The sequence below is a fragment of the Callithrix jacchus genome, chromosome 14 (assembly GCF_049354715.1).
Source record: "Callithrix jacchus isolate 240 chromosome 14, calJac240_pri, whole genome shotgun sequence".
NCBI lineage: Eukaryota > Metazoa > Chordata > Mammalia > Primates > Cebidae > Callithrix > Callithrix jacchus.
This window is the reverse complement of record NC_133515.1, coordinates 37132447-37155875: the sequence shown is the minus strand read 5'-3', so window position 1 is coordinate 37155875 and position 23429 is coordinate 37132447. Positions and strand designations below refer to the sequence as shown.

At 35.0% G+C, this 23429-nt stretch overlaps 1 pseudogene across 1 annotated transcript; it reads right to left on the bottom strand.

The window, feature by feature from the left end:
• Positions 1–17350: 17350 nt before the first annotated feature.
• On the bottom strand, positions 17351–17891 carry LOC100394543 (large ribosomal subunit protein eL24 pseudogene; annotated as a pseudogene). Its single transcript, XR_013526076.1, has one exon. The product of XR_013526076.1 is annotated as a large ribosomal subunit protein eL24 pseudogene (transcript).
• Between the last annotated feature and the right edge of the window lie 5538 nt (positions 17892–23429).

Here is a 23429-nt window from a genome sequence, read left to right as displayed (position 1 = left end):
ACATAAAATAAATAAAATAGAAACCAAATATCAAGATATAGAAAACAAAGGGAGCATTAAGAGACACATGGAAAGAAACATAGAGCTTTAAGTATCACATATATGATGAACTAAGATTAAATATCTATCTGTCACTGTATAAATAAAGTCATGAGTTTCTTAATGATGGGAACACGTTCTGACAAATGTGTCAGGTTTTTTCTTTGTTCTATGGACATCATAGAGTGTGCTTAGACAAACCTAAATGGTTTAGCCTACAACACACCTAGGCTATGTGGTATAGCCTGTTATTCTTAGGCTACAAGCCTTTACAACACATTATTGTACTAAACACTGTAGGCAATTGTAACAAAATGGTAAAATCTTGTGTATATAAACATATCTAAACACAGAAAAGGTAATATGTTGTGCTACAACATTACCATGGCCATGACATCACTAGGTAATAGGTAATTTTCACCATCATTATAACCTTATGGGACCACCATCATATACGTGAACCATTGTGAACTGAAATGTTATGTAGTGCCTGACGATACACATATGATTTGACTCACTCCCAGAGTTTGTCATTTAGCAGATCTGGGGTGGGCCCAAGCAATGAATTTCTAACAATTTTCCAATGAAGCTGGTTGTGCTGTGCCAAGAACACATGAAATATTGAAATAGAGATATCATTAGCTAGTATGATGAAGAAAATAGAAAAGGAAACATAATTCTATTAGGTAAATAACCACAGATGCAGAAGAAGAAGACATTAATTCAGTGGTTGTCCATCTTAACTGCCTGTTTGATTACAAAAGCTGATTCTCAGGTCCCTGTGTGGTTGGGTTGAATGAGAATATTTGAGGCTGGACTCTTGGTATGGGCACTCTCTGAAAGCACCCAAAATGACTTTGATACACAGTATAATTGAAAAGCATCAAAATAGGGTCTTAGTTGTATTCCATTACATCAATTTGGAAACTGGGATTTTAGTTGAAAAATTTTCCCATTTCTCAAGTCTAAATTTCAAATGAGAATTCCAGGCTATAGATAGAAGTATATTCCAGCATCTCTTACTTTTTTTACTTGTTCCTTCTGGAACAAATTACATTTTTGGACAGAAAGTTTAGGAGGAAGAAATGGAATATACTACACTTACTTCTTCTTAGGCATTTTTTCTTTCTTCTGACTGCAGCTAGGGTGCTTTCTGATCTGTTTGCATATAAAGCAGTGAATGTTTTACCTGTGATAGGATGTCTGAGATCTTCAATTATGTCTGGGCTTGAAAGATAAATTTCCAAACTCACATATGTGTTGAGATGTAATTCACATGCCATAAAATTGAGCCTTTTAAAATATAAGATTCAATAGTTTTTAGTATATTCAGAGTTGTGCAACCATCTGTCTTTTTCAGCCATAGGTAGCCAGTAATCTACCTTCTGTCTTTATGGATTTTAAAATTTTGAACACTGAAAGATTAATTTGAAGTTTGGTGAATTATTAGAAAGTTCATTGTGTCCTCAAACCACAGGCATTATCCATCCAATTTCTACCTAAGAAAAAATCTGATAACTTGACAATCTGTCAGTTTCCTGGTAGTATATGTCTATTGGTTACCAAATTAAGAAGAGATATTTAGGTTTTCATAAAACTCTACCAGTGGACAAAAATACATTCTTTCTCAAAAATATTTACCCAAAATGACCATTAAAGCTACAAAAACATTAAAAAAACGTAAAAAAGTCAAAAAGAGCCTGATGTCAAAACAGAAATTATAAAGAGCATGATTTATTTATTAGACTATTATATAAATTGAAACTTCTGTACCTCAAAAATAACCACAAACCAAGTTATGTTGAATATACAGTGTACATGTCCAATAATGAGCTGATTTATGAAAAGGTTTATAAGTAAGAAAAAGATATTACAATAGGAAAAAGGGCAAAGGATATGAGCATCCAATTCAAGATGAATAATTTTTTTAAAAAAAGAGTTAGCATAGGAAAAAATGTTTAACATCATTGGGAAACAAGATACAAATTGAAACAGTGGGCTCTTCTTCACATGTAGGCAGATTGACATATTTAGTGTTAGTAAATATGAGGGAAAATGGAAATATATTGCGAGAATGAAGAGCCCAAATGCCACAGGAATGCTAAGCAAAAATAATTAATCTGGAGGTATCACATTACCTACAGAACTGGAGAAACTATTTGCAAAATGAGGCATCCAATGAAGGGCTAATATCCAGGTTTCATAAGGAACTCCGATAACTCAAGCAGAGAAAAACAACCCGATTAAAAACTGGACAAATAACATGATCGGATATTTTCAAAAGAAGATATACAGACAGCCAACAAACACATAAAAAATGCTTAAGGGATAGCCTGGGGAGAAATGCCAAATGTGGGTGAAGGGGAGAAAGCAAACAAAACACACTGCCATGTGTGTACCTATGCAACTGTATTGCATGCTCTGCACATGTACCCCAAAACCTAAAATGCAATAAAAAAGAAAAAAAATGCTTAACATCACTAATCATTAGAGAAATGCAAATTAGAACTACAATGAGATACCATTTTACCCCAGTTAGAATGGGTATTATTAAAAAGTCAAAACAAAAGGATGTTGATATGGATGCTGAAAAAATTCTTATACACTGTTTGTGAAGATATAAACTAGTACAACCTCTATGGAAAGGAATATGGGGATTTCTCAAAGAACAAAAAATGAAATTACTCTTCTATCTAGCAATTGCACTACAGGATATATACCAAGGGTAAATAAATCATTACATTAAAAAGATACCTGCACTTGTATGTTAATTGCAGCAGTATTCGTAATAACAAAGTTACAGAAAATCTGTGTCCATCAATAGATAAAAATGTAGTGTATGTGTATGTATGTATATCTTTATTTTTAGTGAAATGAAGAGACAGAAAATGAAAAACCACATGTTCTTACTTCTAAATGGAAGCTAAACAATGAGTGCCCATGGCCATACAGAGTGGAATAATAGACATTGGAGATTCCAAATGGCGGCAAGGGGTGGGTAGGGGGTGAGGGATGAACTGCAACCTATTCATTACAATGTATACTACTCAGGTGATGGGTCCACCAAAAGCCCATGTTTCACCACTATGCCATATATTCTTGTAAGACAACTGCACTTGTACCCCTTAAATTAAAACAAAGTAATTTCTAAATAAATAAATAATACAAGTAAAAGGAGAAAACACATTTTCTTAGGTAGTATTTGGACATTGTGCTCACCTATATAACGTCTCTCTTCTACCCATGTTTCTAACCAGTGCTAAATCCTAAAGCCTTAATACATACTGTGGCCAGAGAGATAATAGAGATAGTGACGACAGAAACCCAGTGGAGGCTGTAGCAAACTGCCCTTGCAAAGACAATTAATCAAATTCTGAATACTGTTGCTGTGCTTATTGTGTCTCATTCTTTGATATTTTAATAGCAGCCAGAAATCTCAATATTTATATGACTCTCCTAATTTTTCTATTTTAGGAACTATTTCGATGTTAAATAAATCATAGTGAGGGCCAAGCAAACATATCAAGTGTATTCCTGGGTTAGCCTCCTCTGGCTTAGATCAGAGGAAATAAAAACATATCCTCTTCAGTCTACAATTTCTTCCCTCCGGAGTTTAGATGGGAACTACTAATCATTCCAAACAAGCTATAATTTGGCAGCATTAGAGGAAGATCAACATTTCCCTGGGCAAGTTATTAAGAGATTTATGGTTTAGAGGACCTTAACATGCTTTACTTGGAGGAATGGAAACAAGGAGGATAAATGAATGAGAACCAAAGGCATAGATACGTAATCTGTATTTGGAAAATGTTGCTTGACCTCGTAGATTCTTTTTCTCCTCTATGTCAGTACTACTTCTACCTCTATTTCTTGAAATTGTGACCAGCTGTCTGCAATATGTTTTTCCATATCATTTGATGAACATAGCTTGATAGTGTTAGAAAAACTGCACTCTGCTAAGATGCTACATCCTATCATTTGAATTGATGAATAAAATGAGAATTCATTATCAGCAAGGCATTAAAATGCAGCCTGGGTTACTCAGCTTCACATAACTTTAGGGGAAATTTTGCAGCACAATCTTACTTTTGTATGTTTTAGACTTCTTTAGAGAATGATAAGCACAAATCGTGGTACATGTATGTAGTAAATCTGTCAAAAGGAAGCAAAGTGCAACACCTATAGAACCCCATAGATTTGTCAAAAGTGAGAGTAAATGTATTGGGGAGGTATGCATTACATGAGCTCCTCTTTTATTATATTCTAGTCTTAAACCACTTCTAAACTTGTAGGCAGATGGCAATGGGTAATTAAAACGCCAGCAAAATTATGGAAGGTGAAAGTAACTTATATGTCTCTATAATGACAGACATGAAAAAAATATGCACACAGTTTGCAATGAAATGATGCAAAGATGAGGAATAAAATAAAATATGTAGCTGGGTAAGATAACATCCATCAAGGTGTTCTCTTCTCCTTTGTGTTTCACTCGAGAAAGACACTGATTTATACCTGAGTACTAGAAGAAGCAATGCAAAATTTTTCAAAGAAAAATGAATACATATATTTCTGGATATTATACAAGCAGCTTGAAAGCATAACTTTAGATTGGTTGTGCTTTTATTACTAACGATAAAAGGTGACAGCCATCAAAATTTAAGGTAAATAATTACCATAACTTTTAGTGCAAATTCATTAATGCCAACTTGGGAAATTATACTATTAACTCCCACAAACTAGATTAAATTTTAAAATGGTAGAAATGAGATACAAGCTTTGCCTTCCCTCAATATGTTTTCCTTGCTATATTATTTTATTTAAAATTATTTTCAAGGTAACATATTTTAATGACAAATATTGAAGACTAGAAAAGCCACAGAAAATTAAAATCATCTGTAATCAGAATAATCATAATTATTTGAATTGTCATAAATTCCAAATGGAATTTTAATACTATATACTGTTTTTCAACTCATTTTCTATTGTCTTTAAATAATTTTTATGCAACCATTTAAAATTGTCCCTTATTATTCTACTGTGTGAATGCTGCCTGGTTAAGTAAATGGTGGCTTCCAATTGTTGATATAATCAAATTATTTTAAAATTTAAATTTAAGTATTTTAACCCCATAGCAAAATACCAGAAATAATGGTGATATGGGAGTAGGGCAAGGAAGGGCTGGGAAGAGAAGGGCGTGGTCCCTGACGAGGGCTCCACCCTGGGCCTGTGCCCATGGATCTAGGTGAGACAGGCATTTCTGTTTTCCTGCCCAAACAAACAACCCCAAGGACCTAATGGGCAGAAACACAGGCAGCTGGACATCGAGAGGAGCGCATCAGTGAAGGAATACTTGGGCAGCTGGACTAGTTCCAAATAAAATTTTAAATTCTGCTGACTTTCAGGAGCAAGATGGCAGAATAGAAAGCTCCATTGATTGTACCCCCACCCGCAAGGACACCAAATTAGCAACTATTTACACAGAAAAAAACACCTTCATAAAAATCTCAAGTCAGGTGAGCATTCATAGTACCAGGTTTTAATTTCATATGGCCGAAAGAGGCACTGAAGAGATAGAAAAAAGCATCCTAAATCATTAACATCACTCCTTCCCAACCCCAGGCAGCAGTGTGGTGTAGAGAGCATCTCTGGGTGCTGGGGGAAGGGAGAAAACAGCAATTGTGAGGCACCGAACTCAGTACTGTCCGGTTAGAGCAGAAAGGAAAACCAGACCAACTGCAGCTGATACCACCTACTGAGGGAGCGTTTAAACCACCCCACCAGCAGGAATTGCCAATTCTAGTACAAACTTGAGTGCCTGTAAATTTTGCCACTGAGGCCCTAGATCCTAGACAATATTTCTAGACATATCCTGGATGAGAAGAGAAGCAACTTCCTTGAAGGAAAGGACCTGACAGCATTCATCACCTGCTAATTGAAGAGCCTTTGAGCTCAGAATAACCAGCAGGAATACCCAGGTACTATATCCAAGGCCTCCATGGGCCAATGAGACTTGCTGGCTTTAGTGAGACTCAGTACGTTCCCAGTTGTGATGGCTATGGAGCAAAACTCCTGCTTGAGAAAAGCAGAGGGAAAAATAAAGGGGGCTTTGTCTTGCACCTTGGGTAAACACTGCCACAGAGAAGTAGAGCACCACGGAGATTCTTGATGTCCCTGATTCCAGGACTTGACTCTTGGCTGGCATTTCTGGATCTGGCCTAGGCCAGAGGGGAGCCCACTTCCCTGATGGGTGAGTCCCAGGCCAGGCAATATTTACCACAGGCTGACTTAAGAGCCCTTGGGCCTTAAGGGAACATTGGTGGCAGTCTGGCATTACTCCCCATGGCCAGGGGTGACAGTGGTTATGGGGTAAGGGTCCTCTCCCTTTAGAAAGGGGGAGGAAAGAACGGAAAAGACTGTGTCTTGTGGTTTGAATCCCAGCAGTACAATAGAACACCAGGTACACTTCTAAGTTTTTTCAGTCTAGTGCCTGACTCCCAGATGTCACTTCTAGACCCACCAGGGGCCTGGAAGACCTCATTGCCTGGAAGAGGACACAGGCCTGGCTGGCTGTGTCACCTGCTGGCTTGAAGGAACATAGGCAGTAGCCAAAAAGTGGTTACGGCAGGCTGTGGGCAAGACCCAGTGTTGTGCTGGCTTCATGTACAACCCATCACATTCATAGTGGTGGTAGCCACAGTAGTTCTTGTATTATTACTCCTTGCCTCCCACTAGTTTTAAGTGGCTCAGAATAAAGAGACTCTGTATGTTTCAGAGAAGGTAAGGGAAAGGAACAAAAGTCTCTGCCTGGAAGTCCACAGAATTCTCCTGTATCTTGTCCAAGACCATTAAGGCATTACTTCTATGGGTCTTGAAGAACCACAGTGTTACTGGGCTTGGGATGTCCCCTGAGGCAGAAACAGCTTAGATCATAAGACCCATGTATTTTCAAATATCTGAAAAGCCTTTCCAAGTAAGTTGACTACAAATAAACCCAAAGAGTTAAGACTACAATAAATACCTAACCCTTTAATGCCCAGACAATGAAGAACATCTATTGGCATCAACACAATTCAGGAAAACATGACCTCAACAAGTGAACCCTAAATAAGGCACCAGGGACCAATCCTGAAGAAATAGAAATATGTGACCTTTCAGAGAAAGAATTCCAAAGTAACTATTGAGGTACTAAAAGGAATTCAAGATAGCACAGGGAAGAAATTTAGAATGCTATCAGATATATTTAACAAAAAGATTAAAATAGTTGAAAAGAATCAAGCAGAAATTCTGGAGCTAAAAAATGCAATTGGTACGCTTAAGAATGCATCAGAGTCTATTCATAGCAGAATGGATCAAGCAGAAGAAAGAATTAGTGAGCTAGAAGACAGACTATTTGAAAATACACAGTCAGAGGACACAAAAGAAATAATAAAAAAAATCAATGAAGCATGTCTGCAGGACCTAGGAAATAGCCCCTAAAGGGCAAATCTAAGTGCTATTGGCCTTAAGGAGAAGATGAATAGATGTGGGTAAAAGTTTATTCAAAGGGATAATAACAGAGAACTTCCCAATCTAAAGAAAGATATTAATATACAAGTACAAGAAGATTATAGAACACAAAGCAGATTACCCCAAGGAAGACTACCTCGGGGCATTTAATTAAACTCCTAAAGATTAAGGATAAAGAAAGGATTTTAAAAGGAACATGAGAGTAGAAACAAATAGCATACCATGGAGCTTCAGTACATCTGGCAGCAGACTTCTCAGTGGAAATGTTACAAAGTAGGAGAGAATGGCATGACACATTTAAAGTTCTGAAGAAAAGCAACATTTACCCTAGTATATCTGGAAAAAAAAAATCCTTCCCATATGAAGGAGAAATAAAAATTTTCCCAAACAAAAGCTGAGAAATGTTATTAATAATGAACCAATCTAACAAGAAGTGCTAAAAGGAGTAATTCAATCAGAAAGAAAAGGATATTAATGAGCAATAAGTAATCACCTAAACACTTACAGAAAAACACAGGATTTTCTAACACTGTAACTGTGCTATGTAAACTACTCTTATCCTAAGCAAAAAGACTAAATAATGAATCAAAAATACCTCAACATTTTCAGCTATGTTCAGTACAATAAAATATAAATAAAAACAACAAAATGTTTAAAAGCAGAGGGAATAAGTTAAGGTGTGGAGTTTTGACTAGTTTTTTGTGTGCTGGCTTATTTATACAAATAGTTTTGTCATCAGGTTAAAATAATGGGTTATAAGATAGTATTTGCAAGCCTTATGGTAATCTCAGACAAAAAAACATACAATGGATACACACACCCACACAAGCAAGAAACTAAATCACATTACCAAAGAAAATCATCTTCACCGAAGGAAGACAGGAATGAAAGCAAGAAGGAAGACCACAAAACAACCAGAAAAAAAATGGGTTGAGTAGGTCCTTACTCATCAATAACAACATTGAATATAAATGGACTAAACTTTCCAATCAAAATACACAGAATGGCTGAATGGATAAAAAAGCAAGACCCATTGACCTGTTGCCTACAAGAAATACACTTCCCTATAAAGACACAAATAGACTAAAAATAAAGGGATAGAAAAAGATATTCCATGACAATGGAAAACAAAAAAGAGAGGAGTCACTATACTTATATTAGACAAAATATATAGATTTCAAGACAAAAACTATAAGAAGAGAAAAAGAAGGTCATTATATGATATGATTTGGCTCTGTGTCCTCACCCAAATCTCACGTTTAATTATAATCCCCTGTATCAGGAGAGGGGCTTGCTGGGAGATGATTGGACCATGAGGGTGGATTTCCCCCTTGCTGTTCGCATGATAGTGAGTGAGTTCTTATGAGATCTGATGGTTTAAAAGTAGCATTTACCCTTTGTGCTAGTTCTCTCTCTCTCTCTCTCTCTCTCTCTCTCTCTCTCTCTCTCTCTCTGTCTCTCTCCTGCCACCATGTCTCTCTCCTCGCTTCCCCTTTGCCTTCTATGATTTTGCCTTCTATACTCTGATTTTAAGTTTCTTGAGGCCTCCTCAGCCATGTGAAACTGTGAGACAATTAAATCTCTTTTCTTTATAAATTATCCAGTCTCAGGTAGTAGCTATATAGCAATATGAAAATGGACTAATATAATTTATAATAATAAAGGGGTCAATTCAGCAAGAGGATATATTGATAGTAAATATATATGTACCCAACTATAGAACACCCAGACATATGAAGAAAATATGAGAGCTAAATGAGAGGCCTCAATATGATAAAATCTAGAGACTTCAACACCCCACTTCTGGCATTAGACAGATCTTCCAGACAGAAAATCTAAAAAGAAGCATCATAGTTGCTCAGCACTATACACAAAAGGAATTGATAAGACATTTATAGACCATTTCAACCAATAGCTGCAGAATACATATTATTTTCTTCATCACATGGGCCATTCTCAAGGACAGACCAGGTACTAAGTCACAGAACAAGTCTTAAAATATTCAAAATAATTGAAATTATTTCAGACATCTTTTCTGACCACAATGAAATAAAAAGAAATTAATAAGAAAATTTTGGAAACTGTACAAATTAAAAAATATGCTCCTGAATGACCAGTGAGTCAATGAAGAAATTAAGAAGGGAACTGAAAAATTTCTTGAAACAAATGATTATGGAAACACAGCATACCAAAACCTATGGGATACAGAAAAAGCAGTACTAAAATCAAAAGTTTATAGCTGTGTAAGTGCCTATGTCAAAAAAGAGAAGAATCTTCAAATAAAAATTTTAATGAGGCATCTTAGAGAACCAGAAAACAAGAGCAAAGCAAGCCCAAAACTAGTAGGAAAAAAATATATCATAATATCAGAGCAATAATAAAATTGAAATGAATAAAATACAAAATATCAATGAAACAAAAAGTTGTTTTTTTTAAAAATGTTAAACAAAATTGATAAACCTTTAGCTATGTAAGAAAAAAAGAGAGACAATCCAAATAAAGTCAGAAATGAAAGAGGAGACACTGAAACTGATACAGCAGAAATTCTAAGGATCATTAGTGGCTGATATGAGCAACTATATAGATTCTTCCTATTCATGAACATGGAATCTTGTTCCATTTTTTGGTGTGCTATTCATTTCTTTCATTAGGTTTTTATAGTTTTTATTATAGAGATCTTTAACTTCTTTGGTTAATTCTTACACATTTAATTTTATTTGTTGCTATTATAAATGGGATTTAATTTTTTTTTCAAATTGTTCAGTGTCTGCATATAGAAGTGCTACTCATTTTTGCATGTTGATTTTTTTATCAAATTTGTTTGCAACTTTATCAAATTTATTTACCAGTTCTAATAGATTTTTTGTGATGTCTTTAGGTGTTTCCAAATATAAAGTCATATTATCTGCAACAAGATTAATTTGACTTACTTCTTTTTTTTCCAACTTCAATGCTGCTTTGTATCTTTCTCTTGTCTGATTCCTTTAGCGAAGACTTAGAGTACTATTTTGAATAACACTGGTGACAATGGACACCTCTATCATGTTCCAGATCTTAGAGAAAATGCTTTCAGTTTTTTTCCTCATTCAGTTTGATCTTACCTGTAACTTTGTCATATATGGTTTTTATTACATTGAGGTATGTTCCTTCCACACCCAGTTTTTTGAGAGTTTTTATTATTAAGAGATGTTGATTTTTATCATGTGCTTTTCCAGCCTCAGTTGAAATTATCACATGGTTTTTGTCTTTTATTCTGTTGATATGATGTATTGCATTGATTGACTTGCATATGTTTAACCATTCTTTCATTCCAGGGATAATTCTGCTCTGTCATGATGAAGCAATGTTTCTGACAAGTTTCTGAATTACTTTTCTGTGTTAGCTTAGAGATCACTGAGTATCTTGAAAACTGCTATTCTGAATTCTTGGTTAGAGAGCTCACATATCCTATGAAGTGTTTTTATAAGTAAGGACTTCTGCCACTTTGTTGCTTATTTTTCTATTCTTGTGTAATTCCTCATTTGTATGTTTTCTTTCTTACTGTCTCCTTTATGATGAAATAATTTTCTCTGCTATAAAGTTTCAATTTATTGCTTTTTGTTTTTAGTGTATCTGTTACAGGTTTCTGTAGTTTGCTATTGTGAGGCTTACAAAAAACATTTTACTGATATATTATTTTAAAAAATAGCAATTGTCTTACATCATTATCAGAGTAACAAAGAAAAAACTGTAAAATCTGTATACTTTAACTTCATCCCCCCATATTTAGAATTTTTATTATCTCAATTTACATATATTTATATTGCCTGTCTCTTAACAGGTTACAGTAGCTATTATTGTTTTGAAGATTTATCTTTCAGGCTTCATACTAGAGTTGCGAGTAAACTGCATACTACAATTGCAGCATTAAAGTATTCAGCAGTTGTCTACATATTTAATTTTACCAGTGTGTTTTATACCTTTAAATATTTTCTTTTTTGCATTTTTGTAGTCTTTTTTTTTTTTCAGATTGAAGAACTCCCTTTAGCATTTCATGTAAGATGTCTCCGGTGGTGGTGAATTCTTTCAGCTTTTGTCTGGAAAGTGCTTTACCTCTCTTTCATATTTGAAGGATAACTTATCTGGATACAGCAGTCCTGGATGGAGTTTTTTTCACTCAGCACTTTAAAATGTTTCATTCCCTCCTAGAGTCTATGGTTTACAGAAGTCCGTTTCCGGATGAAATTGGAGCTCCTGTGTGTGTTGTTTGTTTTTCTGTTGCTTCCTTTAGGATCTTCTCTTTGTCCTTGACCTTGGAGGATTTGTTTATTATTCACCTGGAGATAGCCTTACTTGGGTAGAATATGTTTGGTGTTCTTTACATTTCCTATACATGAATGTTTATATCTTTCTCAAATTTAGGAAAGTTTTCTGTTAGTATTTCTTTGAATAAGCTTTCTATGCCTTGTTCTTGTTCTGCTCTCTTTTCAACACCAATAATTCCTAGTTTTGGCCATTTTTTATATCTTGTAGATCATCTTCATTTCTTTTTATTCTTTTATTTTCTCTTTTGATTGTATATTTTTAAATAGCTTATCTTCAAGTTTACTAATTCTTTCCTCAGGTTGATGCATTCTTCTGCTGACAGGCTCTAATAAATATTTCAGTTCAGCAATGTATTTATAAGTTCTATTGAATTTTTCTGACAAGTTTCTGAATTACTTTTCTGTGTTAGCTTAGAGATCATCGTGTATCCTTAAAACTTCTATTTTGAATTCTTGGTTAGAGATCTCACACAGCATTGTCGTCTCAGGGAGTCACTGGTTCCTTGCTTTGTCCACGAAGGTCATAATTTCTTATTAGCTGATGTTTCATGTGGATATATGTCTATGCCTTTGCATTGAATAATTAGTTATTTATTTCAATCTTCTCTGTCTGGCTTATTTTGTTTTTAGCTGGATATGTCAGCTTAGAGATTCTTTAAATTTATCTGTTGGTGTCTTTCTTTTTTATTTTCTGCTAGGTCACTGCCTCCTCTTTGGCATTAGACAGCCTTGGTTCTAGTAAATGATCCCAGTCCTTTCCATCCCAAATAAGGATATTCCAAAGGGGATATTTTGGCATTGTGGGGAGGCTGGCCTAGAGATTTATGATCAGGATACTTGTGGAAAATACCTAACAAAAGTGTGTTGCCAACCATTCTGATATGGCATCTCCTTTGGCTGGGTTATACAGCAGAATTTCCAGGGCTGGAGATGGTAGTTCCATTTTCCCCCATTTCTCTCTGCCCGCCGTCAGAAATATGTCTCCCTTCAGATACTCATGATGCTTCTCATGGGTTGAGACAGGACCAGGTCTCTTACCAGGAAACTGATAAGGTTTGGATTGGGGCTCATATTGAATCTCATATTCAATTGTCATCCCCAGTTGGAGGTGAGGCCTGCTAGGAGGTGATTAGATCCGGGGGCTGTTTCTAATGGCTTAGTACCATTCCCCTAGTGCTCTTCTCATGATAGAGTTGTAATAAAATCTTATTGTTTAAAAGTGTGTAGCACCTTCCTCCCTTCTGTATTTTTGCTGCTCTGGTCATGTAAGATGTGCTTACTTCTTCTTTGTCTACTGCAATGTAAGTTTCCTGAAACCTCCCTAGCCGTGTTTCCTCTATAGCCTGTGGAACTATGAGCCAATTAAACCTTTTTTCTTTATAAATTACTCATTCTCAAGTATTTCTTTATAGCAGTGCAAGAATTGACTAATACAGGAATCTAAGATGATGAAGAAGCTGGTAGTCTACCTCAACCTCACTTTGTCTAGTGTATACATTATGAGTTAGAAAATTTTCATGATTCTGGGCGAATTGAGGGGATGGGTGTTGTAGATATGGAAGTCTGATTCTCTTACCATCTACTTTGAGTTTTTCATTTCTCTCTGGCCCTGGGAACTGTCCCATTCTCATCTTTGTGTTATTTGATGTTGCTGGTGATAATCTCAATGCTGTATCTGTTTTTTAATTTTCTTTGTGGGAGAAGTGAAGCTAGCTTGCTTCCATGCTTCTATTTTGAAACCAGAGCTCTACTTGTGAATTCTTTATTTTAAACATACAGTACTTTTTACATTTTTCTCTGTGTTATAAAACAGGTCTATATTAGTGTATTTCTAGTACTAGAGATAGATTCAGTCAGATCATGGGGGTTCTTTGTTTAAATTCTTCACACCAAGAAAATGAGAACTTGTAAAGTTTGAGCATAGAAATTTATATTACTGTAGTGTGTTTGAAAAAGAGCTGAAAGGGAAGACAGACTTATAGCAGATATTTTATAGTCAACCAGAGTATTTTCCTTGTTTTGTGTTGGCAGTCCCAAGGGAGCTGCAGCAATGACCCTTCACTGTTAGCATGTTGTCTTAGTCTGTTCATTGCTACTGTAATGAAATATCTGAGATTGGGTAATTTATAAAGAACAGAAATTTATTTCTTAGAGTTCTATTTTAGAGAATATTTCAAACCATAATACCTGCTCTTCTGTCTGAGCAGGTAACTGAACTCATTCCCCTAAACAAATAAGTCACCAGTGCTGCCTTGAGATTCTTGTTCCCTAGCATTCCTCCCATCCAGAGCACTTATTACAGAAGTTAGTAGGACTGTGGTTTACTATCCAACCCTTAGCCCACTTTGCATAAATTCTCTTTTCTAGTTTTCCGGTTCTAAGTTATTCTAGTATTTTCTTAAATTAATTTTAGTGCAAACTTTTTGTTTTTTACACATGCAAACAGGCTAATCAGACTTTGGATTTACTGATAGTGATTTCTTTGAAATCTCAATAAGAATTAAAAAAACCTATTGTTTTCAAATTAAAGTTGTATTTAGTATATTATCTATGTTTTATATATACTGACTTTTCACTATAGGATATCTTCTATATAATAAAAATTATGAAATAAAAAGTTATTTATAGTTTCTTTAACCACTGTCAACATTTTGATATAAATCCTAACATTTTTAGTGTGTATATAAAATATATACACAGACATATATGCATACAGTTATGCATATAAGTGCATATATACTTTTTACAGAAAATAAATTCTATTTTTACTTTTTGGTGTAGTCTGTTATGTCAGTTCAAAATTTTATTTAATTTTATTCAATTAACAGAGATGTAATAATACTTGCTTGAATTAGGAGGTTTTTTCTTTCATAAAGACTTTCAGAGGTAGATATTTCATCAGGCATGATGAAATATCTGATGGCTTCACAGACTCTCTGGTGTGATCTTAGCTCACTGCAACTTTTGCCTCCTGGGTTCAAGCTACCCTCCCACCTCAGCCTCCCTAGTAGTTGGGACTACAGGCATGTTCCACCATGCTCAGCTAACTTACTGTATTTTCAGTAAAGATGGGGTTTTGCCATGTTGCCCAGGCTGGTTTCAAACTCCTGACCTCAAATGATCCACCTGCCTTGGCCTCCCAAAGTGTTGGGATTATAGGTGTGAGCCACTGCACCTGGTCTTCTTTATCATTTTGCTTCATCATCTTTTACATGTCATTGCCATTCTCTAGGTCACATAGGAGCTACTATAACTCTAGCCATAAAGTAGGCTTTCCAGGCTAAAAGAGCAATGGGACAAAAGATGATTGGGATGGAATCTGCATGTGCCTCCTTTACAAAAGTTCTCCTGGGAGCTCATCAAACACTTACATATTGTTAAAGGATTAGTGTTTTTAGTTTTAAATGGCCTTTTGCTATTCCAAGTAAAGTGAAAGTTCTTTCAGAGGAGAATAAGTGCTCATAGATCTGACAATTAGTAGTTTCTATGCCATTTCTACTTGTCATTAACTGTTTTTCTACAACACACATTTTTGGCTTTATATTATACAAATTATAGAGAAACAATTATTTAACCAAGACCCTTGCATTGGACATTAGTTATTTCAGATTCTCCACTCCTATGAAGAGGGCTGTAATGAATACCCCCATGTTGTATTTCTGAATATCTAGGTTTATATCCTTAAAATAAATTTCTAGGAGTGGAATTGCTATGTGAAAGGACATGCATCATTTTAAGACTTTTTGATGGGTATTGCCAAAAATCAGGCTTCCGATCTTTGTGTGTTTATCATTTCTTGACTTGTAATTTTGGGCAAAGCTCTGTGATTTAGGATGGTGTCCTCAGTTTTTTTTCTGCTGCATCTATTTCCTCCTGCCATTAAAAAACGCCTGTTGAAGTTGATGGGAAGACAGGAACAGTTTGTGACGAAATCCATTGAGGTAGTGTCTAGTTTTGATTAAATAATATGAGTGAATTATTAAATCCAACAAAGAAAAGAGACATCTGCATTGCCATGTATATTAGCCTGGAACATAAACAAGGCTGAAGATAAGGTAGGAAATTGTTAGTGCTCCACAGAACATACTCATCATCACTGCAGGAAAGGAAGAGATTGTTTCTTATAACAACTAAAATAAATTTCTTGTAATTGTTAGGAGTTCATTCTATGATATACTAGGACTTGTTTTGAAAGCATAAACATTTAGCTTTTACACACACACACACACATACACACACACACACACACACACATACAGCCATTAAATTTGTAGGTGCAGTTCAATACCCATAAACCATTCTCAGAGGAGTGTTTTAAAAATGTGGAGCGTCAGGCTTTACAGAAAATCTCATCACACTAAGATGTGACTGTGATATGAAATTCTATTAAGATAAAACCCAAAGAGAAATTCCTTTTTTGTTCTTTTAAATTAATTTTTGGCTAGCATTCTAGGACAAGAGGGAGAACTGTCTCTCTTTGTGGGTGGAGATTTTTGGTATGCCACTAGTTGTGAATACAGGTGAAAGGAAATGTAAAAATCAAGAATCATTCCGAAACATACATATTATCATGTAAATTAAATTAAGATAATAAATATTTCATTGTGAAGCAAATTGAGGAAACAAAGCAAAACAAAACGATAATCGGCAAATAATGGCCAAAATCACAGTCACTGTATTGTATCAACAAGAGGCAAGCAAATAAACGCATCTGCTAGACAGATGCAAATCTGGTGAGAGCATTTTTAAATTCTCTCTCACATGTCTTTATCACTCTTGTCCTTTTTCTTTTCTTCTCTCCTGTTGTTAAAGTTATTTGGCTTGAAATATTACAAGTACATTTATTAGATATGGTGAATTTAATCTTAAAGAGCTTCTCTATAACCATGTGGTATTTTTATAATCTTATGAACATTATTTAAATTTTAGTATTATAGTATTAAATTTCTCTTTATATATCTTTTAAAAATTCCCTAATAAATGTCAGTTTGAGAATATTAAATATATATATTAAATATATTGTATATTATATTAAATATATATATATTTGTTTTTTTTTTTTTTTTGAGACGGAGTTTCGCTCTTGTTACCCAGGCTGGAGTGCAATGGCGCGATCTCGGCTCACCGCAACCTCTGCCTCCTGGGTTCAGGCAATTCTCCTGCCTCAGCCTCCTGAGTAGCTGGCATTACAGGCACGCGCCACCATGCCCAGCTAATTTTTGTATTTTTAGTAGAGATGGGGTTTCACCATGTTGACCGGGATGGTCTCGATCTCTTGACCTTGTGATTCACCCACCTTGGCCTCCCCAAAGCGCTGGGATTACAGGCGTGAGTTACCGTGCCCGGCAGAATATTAAGTATTTTTATAGACAAACATATGAAGCCAATTCACTTAAATTGAAAAAGAAGGAAAAATAGAATGTAACTAGTTAGAAAAAAAAGTCAGTATTATATACGATTTATTTATTTATTTATTTATTTATATTTTAATTTTTTTAGAGTTATAATCCAATCTTTATTTAAAAATATAATCTGCCAGCTTAGCGTTTTCCACCAACTCGGGGAGCGGAAACTTTCACAGGCTTCACAATCTTTTGCTTAGGTGCTGCCTTTGTAGGTGCCTTAGCAGCAGCCATTGCAGTCTTTTTAGATGCTTGCTTAGCCTTTTTTGCTTCCTTGGCTGCCCTGATAGCTTGTTCTCGTTGAGCCTTTCTAACTTCAGGTTTCTGATTCCTCTTAGCCATTATATCAGCAAGAGATGCACCAGTAATGGCCCTCTGGAATTTGACTGCTCGGCGCGTTCTTTCCTTTCGAATTTCTTCCGACTGTCCCTTTTGGTGCTTTCTTCTGTAGAGGACAGTCCAGTTTATCTGCCGAGGATTCCTCTTGGAAAGGAACGCCGACTCGCATTTTGCATTAAGAAACTGAAAAACCTTCCCGTCGGTCCTGGCGTAGCGCCTCCCGTGTCCGGGGTAGATCTTGTACCCGCTGAAACTGCACAGCTCGACCTTCATGGCGGCAGGTCCACGGGAAGAGAAAAGCTATATATGATTTATTATAGAACTTTGATAATATCCGCTTTATTTTCAGTTTTGTTTACCTTGCCTGCTTAATATCCTTCCCTGCCTTCACCAACCTAAGATAAAGCTTCACATCATCTCAGCTCCAATGATGTCAGAAGCATACGATGATATTTTAATTAAATTTTATTTTTCCAGCCTTATTGAGATATAATTTGCAAATAAAATTGTATATGTTTAAGGTATGTGATGTGATGATTTGCTGTGTGTTTATATTGTAGAATGACTACCATAAGACAGTTAGCTAATGTAATCTCTCCCAAGATAAATCTGGTAAGTCTGAGGTGGACTGTACAAGGTTGAGCAGTACATGATTTTGTCTGCATGGAAGACTGAATAAACTGCATATTGGATAACTGTTTTCTTTTAGCTTTATTAGAAAATATTTACTACTTACAAAGAAGCTTAACAAATAATGTAGTTAAAACTTGCATACACCCAACTCAGTTTTGGGAGTAAAACATTAACAATATAGTTGAAGCCTCGTTGTGATATATTCATAGAGTGGAATTGGAAGCAGCAGTAAAAATAAATGAATCATTGCATGCATCTCAACAAGAATAAATCTTAAAAGCATAATGTTAATGTTATTTACAAAATCAAGCTGCAGAAGAATAGTGCGGTAGAATATATATATCATCTGATTATAATGTAATATACCTTATCCTATATATGTGTCATGTAATATACTAAATGGTATATTTATACATATGTACATGTATAAATTGCATATATTATATATGTACATTTTATACAAGTACATATTATACATTATAGTACTATATGTCTATAGCATACACTAGTGTATGCTAATATTACTAACATATTACTGTGATATATGTATACTATATTTGTATATATAGTTTACAATTTGAGAAAAAAGTACTAAATATTGCTTATGAGACCTATATACATAGATTAATTTTGAGAAGTAGCTGCCTTATTTTTAGGCAGATTCTTCTTTCCTTAAAGGAAAAGTAATTGTAACAGTACTAGCTAAATATGGTAATGGAATGCCAATATTTGAGTGCTCTGGGTTTTAAGAGTGCACATCAGGACGGATCATAAATATTGAGAACTACTTAACATTTATTGCTTGCTTACCAAGTGCTAGGCATTGACATGCCCATGTTTTTGCTTAGAATCTCACAGACACAAGGAATCACAGTTCTGTTATGTTTCACCCTTTGCCATTTCACTTCCCCACCAGTACTCATTTCCTGAGGTTTCACCCATTGCTCCTTCACCTACCCTCTCTTTGCATTCCAACCTTATGACTTGCCTACAGGTCTACAGTCTTGGCATCTCTTCCTGAAGTTACTTTTTAAAGCATGTCCATGTCCTTCATCACTGCCCTGCTTTGAGCAGAGTTAATGATTACCTTCTTTGGGTGAACTTAAACCCTCATCATAGGGTATTAGAGTTATCTATCCCATAGCATCTTCTCTTAGACCAATTCTTGAATGAAGAGACTCTAAAATTTAGGTTTTATATTAACATCTACAGCAGATGTTTATTGAATCGTTTTTCTAAGAAGACTGCTTGAAGGTTAAAGACAAAAGGTGTAGCAAAATAGAAAGAGAAGATATTTATTTGAGGGCATAGCTTACAGCCTTTAACAACTCAAGTGCAGGGATTTGGCTCTCAGGACTTACTCTCTGCTTAGATCTGAAGAGAAGGAGGGTTGAACTGGAAGGAATCAACAAGTGTGTATGCCATAATCTCACTTTATGTTATCCAGTCAGCAGATGAGAAAATACAAAGCATTGAGAAACTACTCTGTGGTATTCTTAGTTGCTTAAATAATATAAATTTATTGTTTCGCAGTTCCGGAAGCTAGATGTCCAAAATCAACATATTTACAGAATTGGTTCCTCCTGAGGACTTTGAGAGATAAATCTGTTCTAGATATTTCTTCTTGGCATTCATATATCTCTCTTTTCCCTGTGTTTCTTTTTGTTATTTTCCCTCTATACTTGTCTCTGTGTTCAAATTTTTCTTTTTTATTAAGGACACTAGTGATTTTGAATAGGGGCTCACTCTAATTGTATCATTTTAATTTGTTGACCTCTGTAAAGACCCTAGTTCCAAATAAAATCACATTCTGAGGTACTGCAGGTTAGGACATAAATTTTTCAGGAACCAACTAGCCCCTAACAGCTCCCAGTAGATTAGGAGATAGAGTTTTATATATGGGGTGCTCTAACTGGTCAAGAAAAGGAGGAGGGTTATTACATGAGCCTGCTTCTTTAGGGCTGGTAGACAATAAAAGAAGCTAGGCTAGGCAGGGAGATTAAATCATTTCTCTCCATGGTTTAGTGGGTCAGGTGGTCCAAAGGACACCAAATATCAGGGCCTTTCCCTTATTTCATAAGGTAGCTTCTCAGGCTGACATTTTCCAAACCTGGGATTTATATATCCCTCATTTTTTAGTTCAACTCTCCCCATTGTTGAACACTTAGGTTGATTCTATATCCTAGCCATTGAGAATAGTGCTTCAATTGCAGGTATCTTTTTGATATAATGATTTTATTTCCTTTGGGTAGATACACAGTGGGATTGCTAGATTGAATGCTAGTTCTGTTTTTAGTTCTTTGTGAAATCTCTATACCGTTTTCCATAGAGGCTGTACTAATCTACCTTCTCACCAACATATGAAAGCATTTCCTTTTCTCTGCATCCTTGCCAGTATCTGTTATTTTTTAAATTTAGTAATAGCCGCTCTGATGAGTGTAAGATGATATCTCATTGTAGTTTTAATTTGCATTTTCCTGATGATTAGTGATGTTGAACTGTTTTTGATATTTTGTTGGCCCTTTTTATGTCTTCTTTTAAAAATGTCTATTCTATCTTTGTCAACATTTTAGTGGAGTTATTTCGGTGTTTTTTGCATTGTTGTTGTGGATTTGTTTGAGTTCCTTATAAATTCTACATATTAACTCCCTGTTGGTTGCATAGTTTGCAAATATGTTTTCTCATTTTGTAGGCTGGTTGTCTCTTGACTCTGTTGAGTCTTTCTTTTGCTGTGCAAAAGCTTTTTAGTTTAATTAAGTCCCATTTGTTTATATTTGGTTTTGTTGCTTCTATTTTTGAGGTCTTTGTGATAAATTCTTAGCCAAGGCCAATGTCCAGAAGAATTTTCCCTTGGTTTTCTTTTAGTATTTTATAGTTTCATATCTTTCATTTAAGGCTTTAATCCATTTTGAGTTCATTTTTTTTATATGATGAGAAATAGGGGTCTAGTTTCATTCTTCTGCATATGGCAATTCAGTTTTCATAGTATCATTTATTGAAAATGTTTTCCTTTTCTCCAGTACATGTTTTTGTCAACTTTCTCAAAGATCAGTTAGATATGTGGCTTTATTTCTGAGTATTCCATTCTGTTCCATCTATTTATGTTTCTATTTTTATACCAGTACCATGCTGTGCTGTTTTGGTTACTATAGCTGTACAATATAATCTGAAGTCAGGTAATGTGATGCCTTTAGCTTTTTTCTTTTACTTAGAATTTATTAGACTATTTTAGCACTTCATTGGTTCCATATGAATTACTTTCTTTTCTGATTCTTTGAAAAATGACATTGGTATTTTGATAGTAATTGCATCGAATGCATAGACTGCTTTGGGTAGAATGTTCATTTTAACAATATTAGTTATTCTTATCCATGAGCATAGGATGCGTTTCCATTTGTTTGTGCCATCTATAACAACTTATTTCATTCGTGTTTTACAGTGTTCTTTGTAAAGATCTATTTTTTTCTGTAGTTATTGTAAATGAGATGGTCTTCCTTATTTCATTCTCAGCTTGATAGTTATTGGTGTTTAAATATGTTACTGATTTTTCTACATTGATTTTGTATTCTGAAACTTTCCTGAATTTATTTTTTGGCTAAGAATTTTTTGATTGAGTCTTTAGGGTTTTCTAGATATAAAATATCATCAGCAATTAATGTACAACGACCTTATTTAATTCTGCTAAACTGTAGCTCATTTTCTTTTACTAGATCAGAGATTCTTTCTTCGAGGTCTATGATTTATGTTTTCTGGTGGGGGGAATCTATGAACTTTGAAATTTATTCAAAATTGTAAATGCTGTGATCTTTTCATGGAAGAGGTTTATGCTTTTCATTAGATTTTAAAATGGGAACTTTGTTCTATTCATCTGCATTATAAGAAAAGTTCTGACTCTTCTTTCAAATAGCAGAAACATTTTTTAGTACTGATGCTAGTACTTTTTATAATATTGTGGTGGCATTTTTAACTTATTTAAAACATTTTTTATCTCAATCATCTTACTTTTTTTTTTATTTCTGCCTACATCAAGTTCCCTTTTATCTCAGTTTGCTTCCTTATTTCATGTGTCATCCCTTATTTTATATTTTAAATTTTATTGAGAGTAAAAGTAGATCTTATTTAAAATGCACTTTTGTTTTCTGTAGTAAATCTCCTTTCCTCTAACTCTTCCTAATACTACTGACACCAGATTAATACAACCTTTATTTTTTTAATATTTCAAAGGTTTGTATGTTGCTATTTATATGCTTCTTATCTGTCTGGGTCCCATTTTTAAAAAATATAATGTCTAAAATTTTCTTGAATTCCTTTATTTTTCACCTGGGTGCAACTATATTTCTTCTTTTTCATTGCAAGCAGGGTTATATTGCATTTAACTTTCATTATTTTATCAGGGGAGTGAGTGTAAACCTGTGACTCAGAGTAGTCAGAGTATGTGTTTAGATTTTTGTGCATTCTCTATTTGAATTTAACCCCTATGGTAGGCAAAATAATGTCTCTCTGCATGATGTTCACACCCTAATCCTTGAGTCTGTGAATACATTTGTTATCTGGCAAATGTGGAATTAAGGTTGCAGTTGAAATTAAAGTTGCAAATCAGCTGACCTTAAAATAGAGTGATTATTCTGATGATGATGATTACGATGATGATTATTATTTTGAGTCCTGCTGTATCACCCAGTCTGGAGTGCAGTCGTGCAATCTCAGCTCACTGCAACCTTTGCTCCCAGGTTCAAGCTATTCTCCTGCCTCAGCCTCTCCCAAGTAGCTGGGATTACAGGCACCTGCCACCACATCCAGTTAATTTTTGTATTTTTAGTAGAGATGGGATTTCACCATGTTAGCCAGTCTGGTCTCAAACTCCTGACTTCAAGTTATTGGCCCACCTCAGCCTTCCAAAGTGTTGGGATTACAGGTTTGAGCCAATATGCCTGGCCATTACAAGGGTTTTTAAAGTGGAAGAAGGAAGCCAGAGAGGAGGTCAAGATGATACTCTGTAAGAAGGATTTGATGGACCTTATTGGCTTTGAAGACAGAGGAAGGGGGTTAGGAGCTGAGAATGCACATAGGAAAGGTAAGGAAACAGATTCTCCCTGAGAGCCGTCACAAGGAAAAGTTGCTTTGCTGGCAACACTTCAATTTTAGCCCAATGAGACTTGTTAGATTTTTAACCTAGAGAATAGTTAAGACAGTAATGTACATTGTT